The 16,905-nt window shown below is 39.3% G+C and overlaps 1 pseudogene; it reads left to right on the forward strand.

Annotated features, from left to right (window-relative positions):
• Positions 1 to 286: 286 nt before the first annotated feature.
• On the forward strand, positions 287 to 1,241 carry LOC144309920 (18S ribosomal RNA; annotated as a pseudogene).
• Positions 1,242 to 16,905: the final 15,664 nt, after the last annotated feature.

Raw genomic sequence — 16,905 nt, forward strand, 5'->3', positions numbered from 1 at the left:
TATGTCCTGCCAAACCCCAAAAACAGGACTAAGTGCATACAATACTCACAAGCTTTATTTAAATTGTATACAAATGTATTGCTACTCTAGTTAACTTAACACAACAGTCTTACACGCATTCGATCTCGTGGTCTATCTATAGATAGCATCCCCTTTTTTTTTCCTCTCATATTTACTATGTATTTTATTTATTATACACACTACAATTTCAGTATAAGTTAATGTAGCTTAATTAATAAAGCAAGGCACTGAAAATGCCAAGATGAGTCGCACGACTCCATAAACACAAAGGTTTGGTCCTAGCCTTCCTATTAGTTCTTAGTAGACTTACACATGCAAGTCTCCACGCCCCAGTGAGAATGCCCTTAAAATCAGCAGTGATCTAAAGGAGCAGGTATCAAGCACACTCTTAAGTAGCTCATAACACCTTGCTAAGCCACACCCCCACGGGATACAGCAGTGATAAAAATTAAGCCATAAACGAAAGTTTGACTAAGCCATACTAAAAAGGGTTGGTAAATTTCGTGCCAGCCACCGCGGTCATACGATTAACCCAAACTAATAGGCCCACGGCGTAAAGCGTGTTTAAGATACCTTTGCACTAAAGTTAAAACTTAACTAAGCCGTAAAAAGCTACAGTTACCATAAAATAGACCACGAAAGTGACTTTATAATAATCTGACTACACGATAGCTAAGACCCAAACTGGGATTAGATACCCCACTATGCTTAGCCCTAAACATAGATAATTTTACAACAAAATAATTCGCCAGAGGACTACTAGCAATAGCTTAAAACTCAAAGGACTTGGCGGTGCTTTATATCCCTCTAGAGGAGCCTGTTCTATAATCGATAAACCCCGATAAACCTCACCACCCTTTGCTAATTCAGTCTATATACCGCCATCTTCAGCAAACCCTCAAAAGGTAGAATAGTAAGCACAATCATTTTACATAAAAAAGTTAGGTCAAGGTGTAACTTATGGGGTGGGAAGAAATGGGCTACATTTTCTACCCAAGAACATTCCACGAACGTTTTTATGAAATTAAAAACTGAAGGAGGATTTAGTAGTAAATTAAGAATAGAGAGCTTAATTGAATAGGGCCATGAAGCACGCACACACCGCCCGTCACCCTCCTCAAGTAATAAGACACAACCATAACCATATTAACTTAACTAAGACACAAGAGGAGACAAGTCGTAACAAGGTAAGCATACCGGAAGGTGTGCTTGGATTAATCAAAGTGTAGCTTAACTAAAGCGTCTGGCCTACACCCAGAAGATTTCATTACTTATGACCACTTTGAACAAAAGCTAGCCCAACTAACCCCAAACTTAAGTATCACAGACATATAAAGTAAAACATTTAGTTAAATAATAAAAGTATAGGAGATAGAAATTTTAATTGGAGCGATAGAGATAGTACCGTAAGGGAATGATGAAAGACATCTTAACAGTATTAAACAGCAAAGATTACCCCTTTTACCTTTTGCATAATGAACTAGCCAGAAACGACTTAACAAAGAGAACTTAAGCTAAGCTCCCCGAAACCAGACGAGCTACCCATAAACAATCTAAAAGGATCAACTCATCTATGTAGCAAAATAGTGAGAAGATTTGTGGGTAGAGGTGAAAAGCCTAACGAGCCTGGTGATAGCTGGTTGCCCACAAACAGAATTTTAGTTCAACTTTAAATTTACCTAAAAAAAACAAAATTTTAATGTAAATTTAAAATATAGTCTAAGAAGGTACAGCTTCTTAGAATCAGGATACAACCTTTATTAGAGAGTATATACTAACATCACCATAGTTGGCTTAAAAGCAGCCACCAATTGAGAAAGCGTTCCAGCTCAACAAACAATATAACTTAATCCCAATCATATTACATCAACTCCTAATTATACCTCCTGGGCCATTCTATTTAAATATAGAAGCAACAATGCTAGTATGAGTAACAAGAACTATTTTCTCCCCGCATAAGCTTATATCAGAAACGGATAGACCACTGATAGTTAACAATCTGATAATATCAACCCAAAAATGAAATACTTATCTACCCTATTGTTAACCCAACACAGGCATGCATTTAAGGAAAGATTAAAAGGAGTAAAAGGAACTCGGCAAACACAAACCCCGCCTGTTTACCAAAAACATCACCTCCAGCATTTCTAGTATTGGAGGCACTGCCTGCCCAGTGACACTTGTTTAACGGCCGCGGTATCCTGACCGTGCAAAGGTAGCATAATCATTTGTTCTCTAAATAAGGACTTGTATGAATGGCCACACGAGGGTTTAACTGTCTCTTATTCCCAATCAGTGAAATTGACCTTCCCGTGAAGAGGCGGGAATGCCACAATAAGACGAGAAGACCCTATGGAGCTTTAATTAACTAACCCAAACTTATGGATACTAAATACCTACAAGGCATAACATTACACCATTATTGTGGGTTAGCAATTTAGGTTGGGGTGACCTCGGAATATAAAAAAACTCCCGAGTGATTAAAATTTAGACCCACAAGTCAAAATATAACATCACTTATTGATCCAATAATTTTTGATCAACGGAACAAGTTACCCTAGGGATAACAGCGCAATCCTATTCAAGAGTCCATATCGACAATAGGGTTTACGACCTCGATGTTGGATCAGGACATCCTAATGGTGCAGCAGCTATTAAGGGTTCGTTTGTTCAACGATTAAAGTCCTACGTGATCTGAGTTCAGACCGGAGTAATCCAGGTCGGTTTCTATCTATTATATAACCTCCCCCAGTACGAAAGGACAAGGGATGTAAGGCCTACCTCACAAAGGCGCCTTAAAACTAATAGATGAAGTCAACTCAATCTAACCAGTTTATCTCCTCATAAGCCCGAGAAAAGGGGCTTTGTTAGGGTGGCAGAGCCCGGTAACTGCGTAAAACTTAAACCTTTATTATCAGAGGTTCAATTCCTCTCCCTAACAAAATGTTCTTTATCAACATTATCTCTCTTATCATCCCAATCCTTCTTGCCGTAGCCTTCCTCACCCTCGTTGAACGAAAAGTCTTAGGCTACATACAACTTCGAAAAGGGCCTAATATCGTAGGCCCCTACGGCCTCCTTCAACCAATCGCAGATGCAGTAAAACTCTTCACAAAAGAACCTCTACGACCACTTACATCCTCCATATCAATATTCTTCTAGCCCCCATTCTAGCTCTATCACTAGCCCTAACTATATGAATCCCTCTCCCAATGCCCTACCCACTCATTAATATAAACTTAGGAGTCCTATTCATACTAGCAATATCAAGTCTCGCCGTATACTCCATCCTTTGGTCAGGATGAGCCTCAAACTCCAAATACGCTCTAATCGGAGCCCTCCGAGCAGTAGCTCAAACAATCTCATATGAAGTAACACTAGCAATCATTCTCCTATCAGTCCTCCTAATAAACGGGTCATTTACACTATCCACACTAATTATCACCCAAGAACATATATGACTAATCTTTCCGGCCTGGCCCCTAGCCATGATATGATTCATTTCTACTCTAGCAGAAACTAACCGAGCCCCCTTCGACTTAACTGAAGGAGAATCCGAACTAGTTTCTGGATTTAACGTAGAGTATGCAGCGGGTCCTTTTGCCCTATTCTTTCTAGCAGAGTACGCAAATATCATTATAATAAATATCCTCACAACAATTCTATTCTTCGGTGCATTCCACAACCCATTTATACCAGAACTCTACTCTATTAACTTCACTATAAAAACCCTCTTACTAACTATCTGCTTCCTATGAATTCGAGCATCATACCCTCGATTCCGCTATGATCAATTAATACACTTATTGTGAAAAAATTTTCTACCCCTAACTTTAGCCCTATGCATATGACATGTTGCCTTACCCATTATTACCGCGAGTATCCCACCCCAAACATAAGAAATATGTCTGATAAAAGAGTTACTTTGATAGAGTAAATAATAGAGGTTTAAATCCTCTTATTTCTAGAATAATAGGCTTCGAACCTAATCTTAAGAATTCAAAGATCTTCGTGCTACCAAACTTACACTATATTCTACAGTAAGGTCAGCTAAATTAAGCTATCGGGCCCATACCCCGAAAATGTTGGTTTATACCCTTCCCGTACTAATAAAACCCCCTATTCTCACTATTATTATAGCAACTATCATGGCAGGGACCATAATCGTCATACTAAGCTCGCACTGATTACTGATCTGAATTGGATTCGAAATAAACATGCTAGCCATCATCCCTATCCTCATAAAAAAGTATAATCCACGAGCCATAGAAGCCTCTACAAAATATTTTCTTACACAAGCTACTGCCTCAATATTACTAATAATAGGAGTCACCATTAACCTTCTTTACTCCGGCCAATGAGTAATCTCAAAAATCTCAAACCCCATCGCATCCATCATAATAACCACCGCCCTAACAATAAAACTAGGCCTATCTCCATTCCACTTCTGAGTTCCCGAAGTAGCACAAGGAGTAACACTTATATCAGGAATAATCCTACTAACATGACAAAAAATCGCACCTATATCCATCCTATATCAAATCTCCCCATCAATTAACACCAACCTTCTTATACTAATAGCCCTCGCATCCGTTCTAGTAGGAGGCTGAGGCGGACTAAATCAAACTCAACTACGAAAAATCATAGCATACTCCTCCATTGCCCACATAGGCTGAATAGCCGCTATCATTATTTACAACCCTACAATAATAATCCTAAACTTAACTTTATATATTCTAATAACACTATCTACCTTCATACTATTCATATTAAACTCATCCACCACAACCTTATCCTTATCCCACATATGAAATAAATTTCCCCTAATCACCTCCATAATCTTAATCTTAATATTATCCCTAGGAGGACTACCCCCATTATCTGGCTTCATCCCTAAATGAATAATTATTCAAGAATTAACAAAAAATAACATAATTATTATTCCAACACTAATAGCCATCACCGCTCTACTTAACTTATATTTCTACCTGCGACTCACATATAGCACCGCACTTACCATATTCCCGTCCACAAATAACATAAAAATAAAATGACAATTCGAGTACACAAAAAAGGCAACCCTACTACCCCCCTTAATCATTATCTCAACTATACTACTCCCGCTAACACCTATATTATCAGTCTTGGACTAGGAGTTTAGGTTAGACCAGACCAAGAGCCTTCAAAGCTCTAAGCAAGTGCTATACACTTAACCCCTGACCAAATCACCTCTAAGGGCTGCAAGAATCTATCTTACATCAATTGAATGCAAATCAAACACTTTAATTAAGCTAAGCCCTCCCTAGATTGGTGAGCTTCTACCTCACGAAATTTTAGTTAACAGCTAAATACCCTAGTAACTGGCTTCAATCTACCTTCTCCCGCCGCGTAGAAAAAAAAGGCGGGAGAAGCCCCGGCGGCGTCTAGGCTGCTTCTTTGAATTTGCAATTCAATATGAAAATTCACCACAGAGCTTGGCAAAAAGAGGACTTAAACCTCTATTTTTAGATTTACAGTCTAATGCTTTTATCAGCCATTTTACCTATGTTCATTAACCGATGACTGTTCTCTACTAATCACAAAGATATTGGTACTTTATACTTACTATTTGGAGCATGAGCCGGCATAGTAGGCACTGCCTTGAGCCTCCTCATCCGAGCCGAACTAGGTCAGCCCGGTACTTTACTAGGCGACGATCAAATTTATAACGTCGTCGTAACCGCCCATGCTTTCGTAATAATCTTCTTCATAGTCATGCCCATTATAATTGGGGGCTTTGGAAACTGACTAGTGCCATTAATAATTGGTGCTCCGGACATGGCATTCCCCCGAATAAATAACATGAGCTTCTGACTTCTTCCTCCATCTTTTCTTCTACTATTAGCATCTTCTATGGTAGAAGCAGGTGCAGGAACGGGGTGGACCGTTTACCCCCCACTGGCTGGCAATCTGGCCCATGCAGGAGCATCCGTTGATCTTACAATTTTCTCCTTACATTTAGCCGGAGTCTCTTCTATTTTAGGGGCAATTAATTTCATTACTACTATTATCAACATAAAACCCCCTGCAATATCCCAGTATCAAACCCCCCTATTTGTATGATCAGTACTAATTACAGCAGTTCTACTCCTACTATCCCTGCCTGTACTGGCTGCTGGAATTACAATACTTTTAACAGACCGTAATCTTAATACGACATTTTTCGATCCCGCTGGAGGAGGAGACCCTATCCTATATCAACACTTATTCTGATTCTTCGGACATCCTGAAGTTTACATTCTTATCCTGCCAGGGTTCGGAATAATTTCTCACATTGTCACTTACTACTCAGGGAAAAAAGAGCCTTTCGGCTATATAGGAATAGTATGGGCAATAATATCTATTGGGTTTTTAGGCTTTATCGTATGAGCTCACCATATGTTTACTGTAGGAATAGACGTAGACACACGAGCATACTTCACATCCGCCACTATAATTATCGCTATTCCAACAGGAGTAAAAGTATTTAGTTGACTGGCAACACTTCACGGAGGCAATATTAAATGATCTCCAGCTATGCTATGAGCTTTAGGGTTTATTTTCTTATTCACAGTAGGCGGGCTAACAGGCATTGTCCTAGCTAATTCGTCCTTAGACATCGTTCTTCATGATACGTATTATGTTGTAGCTCATTTTCACTATGTGCTCTCAATGGGAGCAGTTTTTGCCATTATGGGAGGATTTGCCCACTGATTCCCCTTATTCTCAGGTTATACTCTTAACGATACTTGAGCAAAGATTCACTTTACAATTATATTTGTGGGAGTAAATATAACTTTCTTCCCTCAGCATTTCCTAGGTTTATCCGGAATACCTCGTCGGTACTCTGACTATCCAGATGCATATACCACCTGAAATACCGTCTCCTCTATAGGATCGTTTATCTCGCTTACAGCGGTGATGCTTATAATTTTTATAATCTGAGAGGCCTTTGCATCCAAACGAGAAGTTGCTATAGTAGAACTTACTACAACTAATATTGAATGACTACATGGATGTCCCCCTCCATATCACACGTTCGAAGAACCTACATATGTAATCCAAAAATAAGAAAGGAAGGAATCGAACCCCCTAAAATTGGTTTCAAGCCAATGTCATAACCACTATGTCTTTCTCAATCAGGAGGTATTAGTAAAATATTACATAACTTTGTCAAGGTTAAATTATAGGTGAAACCCCTATATACCTCTATGGCGTACCCATTTCAACTCGGATTACAGGACGCAACCTCCCCTATTATAGAGGAGCTACTTCATTTTCATGACCATACACTAATAATTGTATTCTTAATCAGTTCTTTAGTTCTCTACATCATTTCCCTAATATTGACTACAAAATTAACTCATACAAGCACAATAGACGCACAGGAAGTAGAAACAGTATGAACTATCCTACCCGCCATTATCCTAATCCTAATCGCTCTACCTTCCCTCCGAATCCTTTATATAATAGACGAAATCAATAACCCCTCTTTAACCGTGAAAACAATAGGCCACCAATGATACTGAAGCTATGAATATACTGATTATGAAGACTTAAACTTTGACTCCTACATAATCCCAACACAAGAATTAAAGCCAGGAGAACTCCGACTATTAGAAGTAGACAACCGAGTTGTCCTCCCAATAGAAATAACCATCCGAATACTTATTTCTTCAGAAGACGTTTTGCATTCATGAGCTGTTCCATCACTAGGTCTAAAAACTGACGCTATTCCAGGACGACTAAACCAAACCACCCTTATAGCCATACGACCGGGACTGTATTATGGCCAGTGCTCTGAAATCTGCGGATCTAACCATAGCTTTATACCCATTGTTCTTGAAATAGTCCCCCTATCTTATTTTGAAACCTGATCTGCCTTAATAGTATAACCTAGACTAGACTTACTCATTAAGAAGCTATAAAGCATTAACCTTTTAAGTTAAAGACTGGGAGTTTTAACCTCCCCTTAATGAAATGCCACAGCTAGACACATCCACCTGATTTATTATAATCTTTTCAATATTTCTCACCCTCTTCATTCTATTCCAACTAAAAATTTCAAATCACCACTACCCGGAAAACCCAATAACCAAGTCTACTAAAATCACTAGTCAACATAATCCTTGAGAAAACAAATGAACGAAAATTTATTCGCCTCTTTCGCTGCCCCCTCAATAATAGGTCTCCCTATTGTAGTACTGATCGTCATATTCCCTTCCATTTTATTCCCAGCACCCAATCGCCTAATCAATAATCGGTTAATCTCCATTCAGCAATGATTAATTCAATTAACATCAAAACAAATACTAGCAATTCATAATCAAAAGGGACGAACCTGAGCTCTCATACTTATATCACTAATTCTATTCATTGGTTCAACTAACCTACTTGGACTACTACCCCACTCATTTACGCCCACGACACAACTCTCTATAAACCTCGGAATAGCAATCCCCCTATGAGCAGGGACAGTAATTACCGGTTTCCGCTATAAGACCAAAGCATCCTTGGCACACTTTCTACCCCAAGGCACCCCTCTTCCCCTAATTCCAATACTAGTAATCATCGAAACTATTAGTCTATTCATTCAACCCATAGCTCTAGCCGTTCGATTAACCGCCAATATTACTGCAGGACACCTCCTAATCCATTTGATTGGAGGGGCTACCTTAGCTCTTATTAATATTAGCGCGACCACAGCTTTCATCACTTTTATTATTTTAATTCTATTTACGATTCTAGAGTTTGCTGTTGCCTTAATTCAAGCCTATGTCTTTACCTTACTAGTAAGTCTATACTTACATGACAACACCTAATGACCCACCAAACTCACGCTTACCATATAGTTAACCCAAGCCCATGACCGCTAACAGGAGCCCTTTCTGCCCTTCTTATAACATCGGGTCTTATCATATGATTTCACTATAACTCAATATCCCTACTTACATTAGGATTCACAACCAACCTGCTAACCATATACCAGTGATGACGAGATGTGATCCGAGAAGGCACATTCCAAGGACATCACACCCCTATTGTACAAAAAGGACTACGGTACGGAATAGTTCTTTTTATTGTATCAGAAGTATTTTTCTTTGCAGGCTTCTTTTGAGCCTTTTACCATTCCAGCCTAGCCCCTACTCCTGAACTTGGAGGTTGCTGACCTCCCACCGGCATTATTCCTCTTAACCCACTAGAAGTTCCTCTACTCAACACCTCAGTCCTCCTAGCCTCCGGAGTATCTATTACTTGAGCCCATCATAGTTTAATAGAAGGCAATCGTAAACACATACTTCAAGGCCTATTTATTACAATCTCCTTAGGCGTATATTTTACACTATTACAGGCCTCCGAATACTACGAGACATCTTTTACAATCTCCGACGGAGTGTACGGATCTACCTTTTTTATAGCTACTGGGTTTCACGGACTACATGTAATTATTGGCTCCACATTCCTTATCGTGTGCTTTCTCCGACAACTATACTACCACTTCACATCAAACCACCACTTCGGATTTGAAGCCGCTGCATGATATTGACACTTTGTTGATGTAGTCTGACTATTCTTATATGTATCTATTTATTGATGAGGATCCTATTTCTTTAGTATAACTAGTACAATTGACTTCCAATCAGTTAGCTCCAGATCAACCTGGAAAGAAGTAATAAACGTAATACTAACCTTGATAACTAATGTAACCCTAGCGTCCTTACTTGTACTAATCGCATTCTGACTTCCCCAACTAAATATTTATACAGACAAGACAAGCCCCTACGAATGTGGTTTTGACCCCATGGGATCTGCTCGCCTACCTTTCTCTATAAAATTCTTCCTAGTTGCCATCACATTCCTGCTTTTCGACCTAGAAATCGCACTCCTACTCCCACTTCCCTGAGCGTCACAAACCAACAAGTTGACAACAATACTTATCATAGCACTCCTACTAATCTCCCTCCTAGCTGCAAGCCTAGCGTACGAATGAACCGAAAAGGGGCTAGAATGAACCGAATATGATAATTAGTTTAAGCCAAAACAAATGATTTCGACTCATTAGATTATGATTTATCTCATAATTATCATATGTCCATAGTATATATTAATATCTTTCTGGCATTCATTCTTTCTCTAATAGGTATACTTGTTTATCGATCACACCTAATATCATCGCTACTATGCTTAGAGGGCATAATATTATCACTATTTGTAATAATATCTGTAACTATTCTCAACAACCACCTTACATTAGCCAGCATGATACCAATCGTACTACTAGTATTTGCTGCCTGCGAAGCAGCATTAGGACTATCTCTACTAGTTATAGTATCTAACACCTACGGGACTGATTACGTACAAAACCTAAACCTCTTACAATGCTAAAAATTATCATCCCCACTATCATACTGATCCCCCTTACATGAGTATCAAAGCCTAACATAATCTGAATTAACACGACAACATATGGTTTGCTAATCAGCTTAATCAGCTTATTCTACCTGAATCAACCAAATGATAATACATTGAACCCCTCCTTAATATTTTTCTCTGACTCCCTATCAGCACCGCTACTAGCACTTACAACATGACTTCTACCCCTTATACTTATAGCAAGCCAACACCATTTATCAAAAGAACCCTTAACTCGAAAAAAACTATATATTTCAATACTGATTCTTCTCCAGTTGTTCCTAATTATAACTTTCACCGCCTCTGAACTTATCTTCTTTTACATCCTATTTGAGGCAACACTAATCCCAACCCTGATCATTATTACCCGATGGGGGAATCAAACTGAACGACTAAACGCAGGGCTCTACTTCTTATTTTATACTTTAATAGGATCTCTCCCACTCCTAGTAGCTCTCCTTTACATCCACAATTTCATGGGCTCCCTAAATTTTCTCATAATTCAATACTGAATTCAACCTCTGCCAAACTCCTGATCTAATGTTTTCTTATGATTGGCATGCATGATAGCATTCATAGTAAAGATACCTCTATACGGCCTCCACTTGTGACTACCAAAAGCACACGTAGAGGCCCCTATTGCCGGCTCCATGGTACTTGCCGCCGTACTCCTGAAATTAGGAGGCTATGGCATGATACGAATTACAACCCTACTAAACCCCCTGACCAACTTCATAGCGTATCCTTTCATAATATTATCTCTATGAGGCATAATCATAACAAGCTCTATCTGTCTCCGTCAAACAGATCTAAAATCCCTAATTGCATACTCCTCAGTTAGTCATATGGCACTCGTTATTGTAGCGGTTCTTATTCAAACACCATGAAGTTATATAGGTGCAACAGCCCTAATAATTGCCCATGGTTTAACATCCTCGATGCTATTCTGCTTAGCCAACTCCAATTACGAACGAATCCATAGCCGTACTATGATTCTCGCACGAGGACTTCAAACCCTCCTTCCCCTGATAGCAGCCTGATGGTTATTAGCAAGCCTCACAAATCTGGCTCTTCCTCCAACAATTAATCTTATCGGAGAACTATTTGTAGTGATATCCTCATTCTCATGATCCAACATTACTATTATTCTAATAGGATTTAACATCACCATCACTGCCCTATACTCACTTTATATACTAATCACCACACAGCGTGGTAAATATTCCCACCATATCAAAAATATCAAACCGTCATTCACACGAGAAAATGCCCTAATAACCTTGCATCTACTGCCTCTACTCCTCCTATCCCTTAACCCTAAAATTATTCTCGGTCCCATCTACTGTAAGCATAGTTTAACAAAAACATTAGATTGTGAATCTAATAATAAAAGCTCAAACCTTTTTGCTTACCGAAAAAGTACTGCAAGAACTGCTAACTCATGCTCCCATGTATAAGAACATGGCTTTTTCAACTTTTATAGGATAGAAGTAATCCATTGGTCTTAGGAACCAAAAAATTGGTGCAACTCCAAATAAAAGTAATAAATATATTTACTTCATGCATAATCACAGCTCTAGTCATTCTTACTTTGCCCATCATTATAACCTCTACTAAACTCTACAAAAATAAGCTATACCCATACTATGTAAAAACCGCTACTTCTTACGCATTCATAATTAGCATAATTCCCACAATAATATTCATCTACTCAGGACAGGAAACAATTGTTTCAAACTGACATTGAATAACAATCCAGACCATAAAACTATCCATGAGTTTTAAATTAGACTACTTCTCAATAATCTTTGTGCCCGTAGCCCTTTTTGTCACGTGGTCTATTATAGAGTTTTCTATATGATATATACACTCCGATCCTTATATTAACCGATTTTTCAAGTATCTTCTCTTATTTCTTATTACTATAATAGTCTTAGTCACCGCAAACAACATATTCCAACTATTCATTGGCTGAGAAGGAGTTGGCATTATATCATTTTTACTTATTGGATGATGATACGGCCGAACCGATGCAAATACAGCTGCCCTACAAGCTATCCTCTATAACCGTATTGGAGATGTAGGCTTCATTATAACCATAGCATGGTTTCTATTGAACTTAAACACATGAGACCTTCAACAATCTTTATTACAACAAACGATAATTTTAATTTGCCGCTACTTGGCTTACTATTAGCAGCTACCGGTAAATCTGCTCAATTCGGCTTACATCCCTGACTCCCCTCAGCCATAGAAGGCCCCACTCCTGTATCAGCCCTACTTCACTCAAGCACAATAGTTGTAGCAGGAGTATTTCTTCTTATCCGCTTTCATCCACTAATAGAGCATAATCAAACTATTCAAACCCTCACTTTATGCTTAGGGGCTATTACTACACTATTTACTGCAATCTGCGCTCTTACACAGAACGATATCAAAAAAATTGTAGCGTTCTCTACCTCAAGCCAACTAGGCCTAATAATAGTAACAATTGGCATTAACCAGCCTTACCTAGCCTTCTTACACATCTGCACTCACGCATTTTTTAAAGCTATGTTATTCATATGTTCAGGTCAATTATCCACAGCCTAAACGATGAACAAGACATTCGAAAGATAGGTGGCCTATTTAAAGTCCTTCCCTTCACCACAACTTCCCTGATTGTCGGAAGCCTCGCATTAACAGGCATACCTTTCCTTACAGGATTCTACTCCAAAGACCTGATCATCGAGTCCGCTAACACGTCGAATACCAACGCCTGAGCCCTCTTAATTACACTCGTTGCCACATCCCTAACCGCTGCCTACAGCACCCGAATTATATTCTTCGCTCTACTAGGCCAGCCCCGCTTCTCCCCTATAATCCTTATCAACGAGAATAATCCTCTCCTAATTAACTCTATTAAACGACTCCTTATCGGAAGTGTATTTGCAGGATACATTATCTCCCACAGCATCACACCCACCACCATCCCACAGATAACTATGCCTCATTATCTAAAAATGATAGCCCTTGCAGTAACTATCTTGGGTTTCATCCCTGGCACTAGAACTAAACCTTACCATACAAGGACTCAAATTTACTATCCATCTAATTACTTTAAATTTTCCACCCTCCTTGGCTATTATCCAACCATTATGCACCGCCTCACACCTAAAACAAGTTTAACCATCAGCCAGAAATCAGCATCTATACTTCTGGACTCCATCTGACTAGAAAACATCCTACCCAAATCAATCTCGTATTTCCAAATAAAATCTTCTACCCTTATTTCAAATCAAAAGGGTCTCATCAAGCTCTATTTCCTATCGTTCATACTAACTATAATTCTCAGCCTACTAATCCTTAATTACCACGGGTAACTTCCATGATAACCAACACACCAGTTAACAGCGACCAACCTGTAACAATCACCAACCAGGTTCCATAACTATATAAAGCCGCAATACCCATAGCCTCTTCACTAAAAAACCCAGAGTCCCCCGTATCATAAATTACCCAATCCCCTATTCCATTAAACTTTAATACTACCTCCACCTCATCATCCTTCAAAATATAGCAAGCAGTCAACAACTCAGACAATAGACCAGTAATAAAAGCCGCTAGAACAGCCTTATTTGAAACTCACACCTCAGGGTATTGCTCAGTAGCCATAGCAGTTGTATAACCAAATACTACTAATATACCCCCCAAATAAATTAAAAACACTATCAGCCCTAAAAAAGAACCCCCAAAATTCAGAACAATCGCACAACCAATCCCACCGCTAATAATTAGCACAAGCCCACCATAAATAGGAGATGGTTTAGTGGCAAAACCCACAAAACTCATCACAAAAACGATACTTAAAATAAATACAATGTATGTTATCATTATTCCTACATGGAATTTAACCATGACTAATGACATGAAAAATCATCGTTGTATTTCAACTATAAGAACATTAATGACCAACATTCGAAAAACCCACCCACTAGCCAAAATTGTCAACAATTCATTCATTGACCTCCCAGCGCCATCTAACATCTCTGCTTGATGGAATTTCGGGTCCTTATTAGGAGTATGCTTGATTCTACAGATTCTAACAGGTTTATTTCTAGCTATACACTACACATCGGACACGGCCACAGCTTTTTCATCGGTCACCCACATCTGTCGAGACGTTAACTACGGCTGAATTATCCGCTATATACATGCAAATGGCGCTTCCATATTCTTCATCTGCCTATTCATACATGTGGGACGAGGCCTATACTATGGATCCTATGTATTCATAGAAACATGAAACATTGGAATTGTACTACTATTCGCAACCATAGCCACAGCATTCATAGGCTATGTACTGCCCGTGAGGACAAATATCATTTTGAGGGGCAACTGTAATCACTAACCTTCTCTCCGCCATCCCCTATATCGGAACCAACTTAGTAGAGTGAATCTGAGGTGGCTTCTCAGTAGACAAAGCAACCTTAACACGATTCTTTGCATTTCATTTTATCTTTCCATTCATCATCGCAGCTCTAGCAATAGTACACCTCCTATTTCTACACGAAACCGGATCCAACAACCCCTCAGGAATCACATCAGACTCAGACAAAATTCCGTTTCACCCCTACTACACAATTAAAGATATCCTAGGAATCCTACTCCTGCTCCTAGTCTTAATATCACTAGTTTTATTTTCACCAGACCTATTAGGAGATCCAGACAACTACACCCCTGCAAACCCCCTAAACACCCCTCCACATATCAAACCTGAATGATACTTCCTATTCGCCTATGCCATCCTACGATCTATCCCTAATAAATTAGGAGGTGTACTCGCCCTAGTATTCTCCATCCTAATTTTAGCATTCATTCCATTCCTCCACACATCTAAGCAACGCAGTATAATATTCCGACCCCTCAGCCAATGCCTATTCTGACTTTTAGTCGCCGATCTTCTCACTTTAACTTGGATTGGAGGACAGCCAGTTGAACACCCTTTCATCATTATCGGACAGGTCGCCTCAATTCTATATTTCACCATCCTATTGATTCTAATGCCAACAATTAGCGTTATCGAAAATAATCTTCTAAAATGAAGAGTCTTTGTAGTATAATCATTACCTTGGTCTTGTAAACCAAAAATGGAGAGTAGTCGCCCCTCCTAAGACTCAAGGAAGAAGCTCTTGCTCCACCATCAGCACCCAAAGCTGAAATTCTTCTTAAACTATTCCCTGACACCCCCTACATTCATATATTGGACCACCTCTACTGTGCTATGTCAGTATCTCCAAAAAATCCTTCTTTCCCTCCCCTATGTACGTCGTGCATTAATGGCTTGCCCCATGCATATAAGCATGTACATGATATTATATCTTTACATAGGACATGTCTAGTCCAATTCCACAACCCATTGATCCTCAACAGTAACTAGATGCATATCACTTAGTCAATAAGGGCTTAATCACCATGCCTCGAGAAACCATCAATCCTTGCCTGTAATGTCACTCTTCTCGCTCCGGGCCCATGCTAATGTGGGGGTTACTATCATGAAACTATACCTGGCATCTGGTTCTTACCTCAGGCCATGACTCTATTTATTCCAATCCTACTAATTCTCGCAAATGGGACATCTCGATGGACTAGTGACTAATCAGCCCATGATCACACATAACTGTGGTGTCATGCATTTGGTATCTTTTATTTTTAGGGGGGGAATCTGCTATCACTCATCTATGACCGCAACGGCACTAACTCTAACTTATCTTCTGCTCTCAGGGAATATGCCCGTCGCGGCCCTAATGCAGTCAAATAACTTGTAGCTGGACTTATTCATTATCATTTATCAACTCACGCATAAAATCAAGGTGCTATTCAGTCAATGGTTTCAGGACATATAATTCTAGGACACACGTGTGTACACGTACGTACACGTGTGTACACGTACGTACACGTGTGTACACGTACGTACACGTGTGTACACGTACGTACACGTGTGTACACGTACGTACACGTGTGTACACGTACGTACACGTGTGTACACGTACGTACACGTGTGTACACGTACGTACACGTGTGTACACGTACGTACACGTGTGTACACGTACGTACACGTACGTACACGTACGTACACGTGTGTACACGTACGTACACGTGTGTACACGTACGTACACGTGTGTACACGTACGTACACGCGCAAGACATTAAGTTAACTTATACAAACCCCCCTTACCCCCCATAAACTCATGTCATCTATTATACACTATTTATGTCCTGCCAAACCCCAAAAACAGGACTAAGTGCATACAATACTCACAAGCTTTATTTAAATTGTATACAAATGTATTGCTACTCTAGTTAACTTAACACAACAGTCTTACACGCATTCGATCTCGTGGTCTATCTATAGATAGCATCCCCTTTTTTTTTCCTCTCATATTTACTATGTATTTTATTTATTATACACAC

The sequence above is a fragment of the Canis aureus genome, unplaced genomic scaffold, assembly GCF_053574225.1.
Source record: "Canis aureus isolate CA01 unplaced genomic scaffold, VMU_Caureus_v.1.0 ptg000255l_RagTag, whole genome shotgun sequence".
Classification (NCBI taxonomy): domain Eukaryota; kingdom Metazoa; phylum Chordata; class Mammalia; order Carnivora; family Canidae; genus Canis; species Canis aureus.